Source organism: Pleurodeles waltl, chromosome 7 (assembly GCF_031143425.1).
Source record: "Pleurodeles waltl isolate 20211129_DDA chromosome 7, aPleWal1.hap1.20221129, whole genome shotgun sequence".
In the NCBI taxonomy this organism is placed as follows: domain Eukaryota; kingdom Metazoa; phylum Chordata; class Amphibia; order Caudata; family Salamandridae; genus Pleurodeles; species Pleurodeles waltl.
In genome coordinates this window covers 731,896,951-731,910,183 of record NC_090446.1, presented here as the reverse complement: position 1 = coordinate 731,910,183, position 13,233 = coordinate 731,896,951, and positions in this window count along the sequence as shown.

The window sequence follows — 13,233 nt, the reverse complement described above, 5'->3', positions numbered from 1 at the left end:
CAGATTTACATAACTTCATACCAGTACCGCCGGTCTGTGTATCCCATACCGACCACAAGTCCTTCTTACATGCCGCAACGCAAGCAACCTTCTTCCTCAGTTGGCTGGTGCCTGTGCCTGTCTCCTTCTGCTGTCCTCTCGTGCCTTCGTTGTCTGCACTTGACTTCTGTAAGACACCAACTACTGTAACTGTTGCACCTCCAATCTCATTGCCTTTTGACCTTCTTCACTGCCATCACACACATCGCCATCCTCCCACTCATCACTCTCGTCATCATAATCCAACTCCAACTCATCCGCACCTTCAAATACGTCTAGCAATGATCGGTCAGTCATTCTGCCCACCTGAGAATCAAGTATGGGCCTGTCTCGGGTTGAATGCGTCGTACTCCAAGAGTTGCGTAGATGATCCCCCATCATAGGGAGGGCCACCAATGACCCCCTAGTTCTTCAAACTAACATCTAGGGTCCGTCATACTCCCCGTTGGTGTTGTCATCTGTTTGCCAACCGCATCTGTTGGTCATGACTCGCTAGCCACTAGGCAATCCAACCTGGTGGGCCTCCGCCGCTGCCATGCCCTCGAGCCACACTAGCTCCCCTAGCCTGTCCCCTATCCACATTCAGGTACTCACAACCAATGTTCTACACCCTGTCCACTCATCACCACTCCGGTCTCTTGGCTGTCTGGCATCCCATTGGCCTTCTTCACATGACATGCCTGGTCTGACCTCCGACTCCCTGTCCCTGCATAAGTGTGCCCAAAGAGCTTCCACATCCTCCAACGCCCTATGTTGTTCCTGGATCCTGGCCTCCAGCTCCACAACCTGCCATATGCTGGGCTGTCCACTCCCCAACCTCCCTTGCCACTCACCACCTGCCAGCCTATAATCCAATTGTGTGGGACCCCCACTGGTGTCCGCAACTCTCTTGTGTGCATCCCCCAAGGGGCGAGGCCATGTTCCCGGATCCACCTAAATCCCCCAGTGGTAACCCCAGCCTGTTTCCTCTTGCCTCCGTAGGCTGGGAATCTTATTATGAGATCCTTTAATGGCCTTATGTACTGTTTTCATTGAGCGATCCAATGGTGCCTCATTAAGGGGACACATGGGTGACTCCAGGGCTCTAACACCAGAACCCTCTCCCTGACATAGCTGCTCCCTGTTAGGCCCAATTCCCTTTTCTTCTGAAACAAGGGGAACACTGCTGCCCGAAACCTCCTGGTGATTGCTGGCAGGGAAACTCCTGCACCTCGCTGCAGCCTTTTTGGGCAGTTCCACTGAGGATGCACTCCTGCCCCTCCCTGCCCCACCCTTGCCTCCCCCTTGTCCCTTAGGCATTGCGCATGCCCCCACTCTGGCTGCGACACCACTCAACACGGTCCGCGTCGGGCGCACCATCCACATCTAAGCCTGGAATAATACTCCAGGCCTGAGGAGGTCGCCGCACCTGCTTCACCCAAAGTGCACAGTGCAACACGCACCGCGTCTGCGGCCTCCCGACCCGCCATCCCCTGTCCATGTATGGAGCTGGAAACAGACCACGCCACCACCCTCCAATCCTGTCCGCCTAAATTTCCCCCCTCATGAAGAATCCAGGGGGAAAACTAGTCTACGACTAGCTTCCCCTATGACTCTCCAAATAGCACAGCAATCAGGAACAGAGCAGGTAAGTCTTAATATGGCTTCAGGATGATGATGGAGGAGGTTGAGTTGTGAATCCATCAATAATTGTCTTCTGGCAGCTTAATAACAAGTGCAATTTGTTTCAGTTTCTAAAGTCCTTCTGTCCCTATGACTTTATCACAGGACAGGCCCATGCTCCACAGAAAAGAAAGTCCTGGGAATGGGCAGTCACATATAGCTTGAGAGCAAATTCAAGCAGATGAGTGTAAGACGAGATTTTCAGCACCACCAAAACAAATCTTTGAGTTCCCAACACTAACATGCAGTGGCGTAGCGTGGGGGGTGCAGGGGGGGGCCGGCCGCACCGGGCGCAACATCTTGGAAGAGCCTCGAGTGCTAAAATCCACGGGTTAGGGGGTGCAAATTACTTGCCTTGCCCCGGGTTAGGGGGCGCAAATTACTTGCCTTGCCCCGGGTGCTGACAACCCACGCTACGCCACTGCTAACATGAAATATAGAATTCCAGCTAAAGCCAGGTCAAGCAAATTGTAAATGTAGCTCAATCAACCATCATCCCTCGTAGTCAATTAATTTGTTGGTGTTATTATTGTTTCTTCCGTTAGCTGCTGTTAAAATTTCAAAATATACATCTGTCTCCACAACGATCATGGCTTTAATTTTGAAACACAAGTATATCAGCAATAAAAAATCCACATTACTTAAAATTAAATAAAACACATATATTGAATATGTTTTATTTATTTATGCAAGGGGTTAGATTGTGTGTCAGGTTCAGTAAACAACTTCAGGGAAATTGTTAGTCTTGTAAAAATATGTAAGCCTCTCAGAACCTGGCTGAATACAAGACACATCAGTGTTTGAACTTGAGCGCATGAAACACATGGCAATATTACAAGCACAGAATGACTCAACTAAATATATAGGTACTGGAAAAAACATAAGTTAGAATATAAACGTTTATATTGGTAACTAGCATAAACAAACCGAGCAATCTTGCATTGTTTGTTTTATTATAGTTCATATTTTGTGTAAAAGCAGTTGCCTACCTCATGAATATTAACGAGGTAGGTTGCAATTTACAACCCACTAGGCATTGCAGCCATCCCAGGGATGGTGGTCCGCTTGGGTCAGCAGACCACCATGTCTGTGATTGCTTTTAATACATATTTAATTACTTAATTTATAATAAATATTTTTTTTAATTGAATTTGGTTTGAAAACATTAGTACATAACACTGTGATTCACTATTTGGAAGAGATGTCCTAAAAATGCCCCTTTCAAATACCAAATAGGAATTGGGTTGCAAACTCAAATTGCGATTTGGTAACAGGTTACCGGATTACATTTTGGCGTTTATACATTTAAAAAGCATTTTTGTGGAAATCTGTGAATCGGGCTGGTTACGACCTCAAACAATATTTGTAGATCTGGCCCTAAATTTGTAAAGAATTTATGAAGGATGATTTTCTCCACAACAAAACAGAGCGAACCTCAGGTGGAACACCCAACAGGATGTTACGGTAAAAATATATCACTAAAAACAGATTTTTAAGAAATACCTGAAAAATAGGTCCACTTGAAAAAGACAGGGAAAATTGCTTATTGAGAGAGAGATGCACTTAAATTCTTGCACAGAATGTGAGTGGTTCCGTGTTTTCTGACCGCATTGCAAACCCTTGCACAGGTGGAGGAATTACAAGATGTGTGAGTCATTTACTGCAGCCAGTAATCACCAGTTGCGATAATCACTGCACTTTTTGTTAAATTTTAGCAGGATCTGCCATAATTTAAGAGGAAAAGTGTACAACATTAGCATGTCCTCTGTTCTATGGAGAATTTTGACTCCCATCTTTCCCAGGCAAGGCTTGCGAGAGGGAAAAGGGGTGGGGTGACCCCTCAGACATCCCCTTGCAGGCAGGTGCAGTCACTCAGTGCACTCACCTACAAGGCGATCTCTAATCCCTCTTAAAAATGCAGGCGGGTTGCCGCAGTGAAACACAGAGCAGTTTTGAAACAGGTTCTCCGTACTTCATTTGAATGAGCTGCCCCAGGGCAGCAGGAGTTGGCGGCTGCCCTAAGGGCAGGGCATGCAGCACAATAGGCACACATTCCCTGTTTGCGCCTGGCGCACCTGTTTAAAGGGGCATCATGGCACAAACCAGGAGAGTGTAATGCTGACAAAAGATGTAGTCAAGGCATGCCTGGATTTCTGTATCACCATTTATACTAGTTCCACAATGAAACTAATGATCAGGCTAGAAAGACCTCAGAAGCAGGGTGCTCGTTTGTGTCTGAACTTCTGCAACCCTCTCAAACGCCCACTTAAGACCCGCCTCCACAGTCAGCCAGCTGATGCTGATATAAGCTCAAGGTTCTCTACATTGACCATAAGGTTTACTGGGGCAAAGGCTTTGTAATACTTGCAAATGCCGCATCTTATTACACTCCTTCTAGAAACCTACACGAGAATAAAACATGGAGGCAGATCACTGGGAGTCCCAAGGACAACCTTGTCAGGAAGCTTTTAAAAACAGAACAATTTAGACTAGCCTTCAACTGAACGCTGCACAATCTGTAAGTGGGGGACAGAAACATGTTGGATGTTGATACTGGGCGGCCAGCCAGACTCCCCTACTTTCGCTTCTTTAACTCCATTAGTGAAGAAACCCAAAGGCTATATAAAAATTGTACAAGAATAAATAAACAAACTTAAAATACTTTTCAGAAACCAAATGCCATCTGCAAGGAAAGTGTGAAGTCATACGCTGCCTAGATGCCGATTACAGTCTTATTTCTTTCGTTTGTTTATTCAGACACAGTACCCGCAGCACAGAAGTCATTTTTAAGTTTTTGCTGCCATCTAGTGATTAATACGTGCTATTCAAGCAATTCATGAAAAAATACCAACAGCGTACAAGCTCACAGGTGTGCCCATGAGCGCTTTTATTATATGTATATTTCTTTATTAGCATTTGAATAGAGCGATACAATACAATAAAATACAATACATGTATAAAGCACAGGGCTGCCTCCGAAGTGGCGCCGGGCGCTAGCGTCTCAAAATTCACAGCTAAGACTTGACCGACAGGCATCGCCTAATTAACAAACAGGTAGCCTACCTGAGGTAGGTATTCATAAGTTTCCAAAAGACTGATTCAGAGGATGCCAAACGGAGTTAAGCAGGCAAGGAATTCCAAAATTTGGCGCTGAGAACGATCAACTGCCTCTCCTTGCCCTGTTGACCCTCGGCACAGGATGCACGTTCGAAGCCTTCTCTCCTGCGGGATAAGGCAATAATCTTTTCCTCTGATGTCCAGGTCCTTTCTGTTCACAAGCTCTGTAAGCAAAAGTGAGGACTTTAAATTTAATAGGGCTACCAATAGGTAGCCAATGTAGCCTACACAGATAGGACTAGCTGAGGCACAAACTGGAAACTTCAAAACCAGCCAAGCTGCTGCATTCTGAATAATTTGTAGGCGATGGAGAAATACAGACCCAAATACAGACTACTAGCATAGTCAAATTTAGATGTTATCAGGGCATGAATAACAGATTGCGGCGTTCCTCCAGGATCAAATGGACCCTCTTCCTGACCAATGTCAAGGTACGAAAACAGCTGGCCGACACAGCTCTGACCTGGGGTTCGAAAGATAAATTGGGATCAAATTTGAGGTTATGTACCACTGAGGCCACCAGTTGGAGGCATCGGGATGAAGGTTTGTGCAGAAAAAAAAATCTCAGTTTTCTTTAAGTTTAATTTGAGGCAGTTTGCACTCATCCAGGCACCAACATCTCTCAAAAAATTCTTGAGTGCAGTCAATGTCCTTAGCTCCTTTTCCTGAAATGAGAGCATCAACTGCATGTCATCTGCATAGGAGATAACTCTTGTACCCCGTGCTTCTACCAGGTTGGCCAAAGGGGCTACGTAGATATTGAAGAGTGTTGGGCTCAAAGCTGAGCCTTGAGGAACGCCATACTCCAGTGTTTTGGCTGAAGATGTAAAGGGTTTTAGAAAAACCCTTTATGAGTGGCCCTCCAGGTAAGATTTCAGGCAAGCCCATGGAAGACCCTGAATGCCCACTTCCCATAGTCTATCTAAAAGAATGGAGTGGGAGACCGTATCAAAGGCTGCTGACAAATCAAGGACAACCATAACTACTGAGCTCTAATCAAGATTGGCCTTAATGAAATCAGCGACCTCCAGGAGAACAGTTTCTGTGCTGTAACCTGTACGGAAACCCAACAGGGTATCATGGGGTAGATTGTTATTTTCCAAGAAACCAGAGATTTGACAGTTTACCCACTTCTCCAGCATTTTGATGGCAGCCGGAAGCAGGGAGATGGGGCAGAAGTTGCTTTGCACCTTAGGGGGCGCATTAGCTTTCTTCAATAAAGAAAGAAGTATAGCCTACTTCCAGCTGCGAGGCACTGTTGCTTCCTCAAGTGAAGCATTCATCAACTTATACACGATGGGAGTAATTATTGGTGCGACCCGTTGCAGACTATGTGGAGGGCACAGGTCTGAGCGAGAACCCGATTTGCAACTAGCCAAAGAGGTGAATACGTCCCTCAGTGTGAGAGGGTTAAAGTTGGCTACCAAAAGACCTGAATGAGGAATCCTGTCAGTAAGCGCAAATGTAGCTCTTTGCAAGAGAAATTTATCATAAATGACTTATATTTTATTGTGAAAGAAATCAAAACCTCTTTGCACATTGCAAATGATGGAATCAAGGCATTTTGTAGTGCATCAGGTAGCATAAACAAGTTCATAACCCTGAACAATTCACAAGGTTTGTTAGCCGAAGAAATGATAGAAGATAAAATAAACTCTTTGCGGGCTTTATGTACTGTCCTGCCCAAATTGCTTAAGGCCTTTTTATAAGAAACCTTTGTGGCAGGGTCATAGGCCCTCAAGGTTTTTACACTGATTTATTTCTGCTTTTATTGCACCAGTGAACAATGAAGCCAATGGCCTCGCTCGATGTTAAGAAACTGATTTACAAGGCACTATGAGGTCAGGGTCATAAGTTAGCCAATTATCTTCCTTAACCGAATCCGCACAGACTACCCCTGTGAGTTCAAGGTGGGTTTCATGAAGTGCCTCCAAAAACAAAGATTCCGATACAGGTTTTCAAGGTCTGGAGAATTTCTGCAGAGAGGGTTGCAGATTCTTAGAGCAGGGCCTGACCAATTTAAACGTCCCAAGAGAATGATCAGACCATACAACATCAAGAACTGAGTCCATCTTTACATTCAAAGAATGTGAGAAGATCAGGTCGAGAGTGTGCCCAGCATTATGAGTTGGCTCAGCCACACGTTGAGTGAGATTAAAACCCTCTAAGGTGTCCAGCAAAAGCTTTCCCCCAGAGCAGTTAGGGTTATCAATAAGCAAGTTATAATCACCCAACAACAAGAAATTAGAAAGCAGGATGGATAATTGTCCATTAAAAAGTTAAGAGAATCGGACGTGCAATTGGGAGGTCTATACACTAGTAGTCCTGCAATCAAAAGGAAGTGGTTGAGGGTGATAGTGAAGGAAAAGCCCTCAATAACCCCTAGGTTGTGGGGTTTGATAACAGTGCATTGATAGGAGTCTCTATACACTGGAGCCAACCCCCGCCATGCCTATCCAATCTGTCTATGTGCTGAATTTGGAAAACAGCCGGGATCGAAAGACCAATATCAGGAGCTGAAGAGAAGGAGAGCAACGTTTCTGTCTTCTGTCAGGAAAAGCTTTTTCCTGACAGAAGCTCGTTGATTTCAATGGAATGTTTGGTAAGAGGCCAACAGTTAATTAGACCAGAAGAGAGCACCAGCCCTTCCGAAATATTACACTAAGAAGGGTGCTGAATCAAAAAGGGGATGGGGAGATGCGCATGTTGCTCAGTCAGTTAAAAGCAAAGCCATAAGCTCAACAAGATTGTTTGGGCCCACATTTAAAAAGGCCGTAGACCTAAATTTCACACAATAAACAGGCAAGGTGGGCTGTGCATTTAATGCAGCATAATATGTTGTCAAAACAGCATAAAAGTATTTCCTTAGACTGATCATAAACAGTTTCATAGGCATATATCAAAGCCTCAGCATTCAAGGATAAAACATTTCAGGGATAACGCTGACAGTCACAGTTATGCTGGTGTATGCTTTATCCAACCGACTTTCAAATGCATGAACTTTTTGGATAAAACAAGTAACTTTCTTAGGATTTAATAGCAGTCTAAATGAAGAAGCACAATCAGTACACCATGTAGTGCTATCCACCACCGTGTGGTACCAGGAGGAGGCCCGGGGTAGGGGTGAAATATATGGTATCCCCAGGGATGTGGGATTATTAGTATGACCCTGTGCATCTGGTCGCCAGGGATATAAAAGCTGCCCCCGGACGGCGGGTGGCTTTTGGTAAACTAAACTACTACAACCACTCACCAGGTGTCCAACCAATTCTTGTGAGTTCTGCCAGAGCACTCCTGCATTGCTGATGAGGAGTTCACGCTGCTACCAAAAGCGTGCATCCGTGCCACCTCATGTGCAAGCCGCTGCCTTCCCCAGCCTCACTATGGCCTGCGGAGTGCGATGTACTTTATTCCTGCCACCAGGCTGCCTGAACACCACATGCTTCCTCACATGCGCAGCCAGGCCCAGCACCCAAGAAGGAGGCTGCTCCCTGCCAGCATGCCCCGAGGCACTACTGGGTGTCGACTGAGCGGCTGCCGCTCTGCTCCAGGGGCCTGCACATGCCTGCACTTGTGTCCTTCGTGCATCAGAAGGGGATTCACTCTGATCCAGCCATTGGCCCAAATAAGGCTAGGTCTCACTAGTTGGCCAGTTAACACTGCTCCAACACTGAGCCTCAGCGCGGTCCTACACAAGGGGCCCAGATACAGCCAGAATCCACCTCCTAACTGCCAAGCAGCACTAACCACTGAGGCGAGTTGCGCACCTGCTTAGTGTTGCACCCTCTACTGCTCCTGTGGGTAAGATTCCTGTGACCGGCATGCCTGCCTGTGAATCGCCCTGGTTGGCAATCTCATTGCCTGGATGCACACACACATCCTGCCCGAGCTCAGGGTCACCTACCTGGCACCAGAAGCGGTGCTAAGAGACCCACTGCATGCGACCAGGTAGGCCTAGTGCCCTGCCCACTGCCAGTGTAGCACCACAAGGAACCGCAACTCCTGCTCCAGCGAAGGCCCTCATGTTGGTGACCATCCGGCCTCGAACCGCTCGTTGTCACAGGAGCCCTACCTACTAAAGAAGCCAAATGGAAAGTGTGGATTGAACACTTAGAGACATACTTCGGCACCATCGACGTTGACAAAGAGAGAAAGCACCCACTGTTGCTACACCTGGGAGAGGCAGACATTCACACAATATCCAAGATGGGTGTAAAAGCCAGACCACCACAAAAATATGCCATACTAAAAAATGCTATAACCGCACTCTTTGAGCTTTACGGCAACCCAGATTACGAACGCTTCCTGCTACGGCAGGCGAGCCAGAGACCAGATGAATCGGTGGACGCCTTATACAGTCACCTGAAAGAACTGGGGAGGACGTGTATACTCCCAGATGAGAAGGATGAAATAAGAGCACAATTCATTTAACGGTGCACTTCATCCAAGCTGTGCGAACATATACTCCAGGAGACCAATATGGCCATGAGAGACATTTTAACCCTTGGACACTCGAAAGAGTTATCCAATGCACATGCTGCCCACATGGACCAGGGGCAGCTGTCCTCAGTCAAGACTGAGCCCATCAATATGATTTGCAAAGACGGCGGCCAATCCAAACCGGACTGCCCCAAACAGAGAACAGGGAATCAGCCATGCAGATGGTGTGGGGCTCCCTCCCCCGAGCAGGCTTCTGCCCAGCACGTGAGAAAATTTGTAGTGCCTGCAGCAACCTCAACCACTTTTCCAAAGTATGCTTCTCAATGCCACAGCCACCTGCAGTGACACAGAAGAAAGCAGTCAAAGCCTTCATCACTTACCTGACTATACTGATGTGTGCCATTGACATAGACAACAACGACCAAGAAGTAGTTAATGTAGTCCGAACACTGGACCCAAGTGGCAACACTCATAGGCGCCTTCCCCCCTGTCAAATAAATGTACAAGGACAGTGAGTCTCAACCCTTATCGATACAGGGGCATCCATAAACCTCGTGGCCGCCTAGGTGTACATCTTGTCAAACTCACCGGCCCTAAGACCCACCAGGGTTAGAGTCTATACCTTTGGCAGCCAGTCACCTCTCCAACTAGCAGGGGTATTTACAGTGAGTATCACCCATAACAATGTCCAGCTCGCCTCCAAAGTGTATGCTTCACACAAAGGGTCCAGTTTCCTACTTGGTTACCAAACAGCCAGAGACCTCAAGCTAGTGCAGTTTGCCAGCGTGCACGTCACAGATCTCAACAAAATAGCTCAATAGTTCACACACCATTCTGACTGCATTGGATGCCTGGTTGGTCCACCTGTCCGCCTTCACATTAATGAGTCTGTTGCTGCTGTAGCACTCCGTTGCAGGTGCATATTCTTCCATCTATGCCCCAAGGATAAGTGCAAGCTCCAACTCTTAGAACAAGCGGGCATCATTGAAGGGTCACAGGCCCCACACCCTGTGTCTCTCCAATTGTAGTCACCAAGAAGGCAAAGCAGCTAGGCACCGTGCACATCTGCTTCTCCATGACTACTAAATCTTGCCATTAAAAGAGAACAACACTTAACGCTGGCAATAGATTACATAACTGGGAAACTGTCTGGCTTCAAATGGTTTTCCAAAATGGACCTTCAGTCCAGTTACCACCAGATATTGTTGCACCCTGACTCCCGGCCTATCACACCCTTCTCCACTCACACTGGCCATTGAAGGTACACTGACTGAACTTTGGCATCTCCAGTGCTGACGAAGTGTTTCAGCACATCATCAATGAAGTCCTGAGTGGCCTCCTGGGCGTCCTCAATGTAAGTTATGATATTCTGGTGCACGTCTGACCTTAAAAAGTCACCTAACTCACCTCAGAGCCTTGTTAATTTGACAGAACTAATGTGGCCTGACCCTACACAGGCATACATGTGAATTCCTAAGAAATGACATTTGCTTCTTTGGCTATCGATTATCAAACAGAGGAATTGGCCCAGGCCCAGCAAAGGTCAACAACATCAAGGACGCTTGTCCCTCCTTGTCTGCGTCAGGTGTCTGCAGTTTCCTGGGAATGGTTACTTACTGCGGATGCTTCATGCAGAACTCAACGGACCTCTCAGGGACTTAACTAAGACCAACAGTCCCTGGGTGTGGAGTGATGAACAAATGCAAGCATTCATGAAAACCAAACAAGCCCTTTCTGTCAACATGACGTTTGTCTATTTCAACCCCAAACGAGAATACCAGCTCTCAGAGGATGCCAGTCCCACTGGTCTTGGAGCAGTGCTGGGTCAACGACAAGAATGTGGCGAGTGGGAACCATAGCTTATGTCAGCAGGACCCTTACAGCTATGGAACAAAGGTATTCACAGATAGAGCAGGAAGCCTTTGCAATCCACTGGAGGTGCCGAAACTTTCACCTACTCGTCTACTCATCTACTTGGATGGCCAACTGTTCACCATCCTTACAGACCAAAAGCCACTGACACCACTATTTAAGGGGTCCTCATCTAGAAGAAGGCCATACAACTCCATGGCATCGTGTTAGATCATTCCCAGTCCATCATGTCTCCAGGACTGTGGCATTGTCCCTGCTCTGGGAGCAGTTTTCACACCTCATTAAAGTCAAGCAGTGGTAGGGGCAGTTGCTGACTTGATAATGCAAAATAGCCCCCAGGAGCTTCAGGGAAGGAAAACATAACTTTCTAAAAGTTACTTCCCCAAATGTTTAACAAAACTCCAATTTTACTATTGAGTTGGGCTTTTAATAAAAATTAAAAATAGTAGTTGGACCATTTCTCTACCTTGTTCCAAAGAGATCAAACAAAATTAATATAATAACCAAAAAAGGAAAAAGTTGCAGCGGGCAACCCTTCCTACTTTCTCAGCACATCCTGTTTGCCTTCCTGCAAACTATTCCATAGTGCACTATTGCAAGGGTAATCCAAGATGGCACAGGATTTCTGCCCCTGACATGAACCTATTGACTAGCCAGGGGTGTGTTTAAAGATATGGTTTTATTTAAATTAGTGAAAAAGCTCAGAAAATAGGTATGGAGCGGGTATCAAGTGGACTCTGACTTCAACTAAAATTGCTAAAGCTTTCGAGTAGTGTACAGGCATGTATTATAAAAACTTACAGAAACTCCGCACTTACTGAATGAATTGTGGTGGTGAATGTTTATTTGGAGTTGGAAGGAAACTTATTCAGTGCAGATCAAGTACAACCGTTTAGTCCAGACCTTGGTAATCTATGCACATTGTACAAACATACTCCAGTTTTAATAATGGGGAACTTCAATATGGGCTTGTCGCCTCTACTGGAGGATATGGTATTAAGAGATATTATTATAATTATATATGATATCCCATTAGCTATCTTTTCTAAATACAGTAACATGAAACTGGCAAAAGAAATTTAAAAAAAAACCCTAGTTGAAGGGGGATTCATTTGTGTTAATGGTTACATGGGCTTGGATAGGCCCACAAAACAAACCTTCCTACACAGTAATTTGAAAAGGCAAATTAATTACATCTTTACAGAATTTTGGAATTATGAGAAGGGCAAAAACATCCAGGTGTTAGACTGATGGAAGCGGTCACCAGCCCTTATCCGTGGGGTCACGCATGAACATGGTGGTAAGAAAAAAAAAACGCTACCACTGGAAATTAGTTATCCCAGATGAAGGATAAATATATTGGTAAAAAAAACAGCTTGCTCTGTTACCACTATTCCAAATCTCTGTAGATCTGATGTAGGGGGTGTGAATTGCCATGTTTCTTTTGATTGGTATTCCTCCATAATAAAAAAGATCCATGCACTGCCTGTTAGTATAAGCAAGACACAGAGAAGTGGAAATAGTGCTGGGTCTGCCAGGTTGTTTAACTCCGAGTGTCAGGATTTCAAAAGACAATGGAGGACGTTAAGGCAATGTAAAAGGGAAGTGAGGAATGTAGAGTGGGCCTTGAAGTTTCACAAAACTAAAGCAGAATATACTGCTTTAACCAGAATTAATAAGGGCCTTATTTAGATGTTGGTGGTAACGGTCCTGTCATTGACTTTTTGACTGAAACCGATCTGCTGCCGTGATGGTCCACCCACCGTATTTAGATGTTGGTGGTCCCATAGACCAAATACCGTTCGAGTCGTCCGACTCCACCAAGAAACTTCACCCGCATCAACGGCGCAATTGGAAAAAGTGGCTGATGGTGGGACCCCAGCTACACCTACTGCCAAGCGGATTTGGATCTGCCTTACCGCGAAGGAAAAAGTGGCGGTCCGACCTCTATGTTTGATTGGTGGATTGGGTGGTAAGGGGTGAAAGCTCACCTTTTTTCCACTTTCTCTTGCTGTCTGCGACTGGACATGACCTGCCATTGCTGCTGTCACTGTCTCAAGGGGAAAACATGACCCACCCCATTGACGGACCTGAAGATAGGGA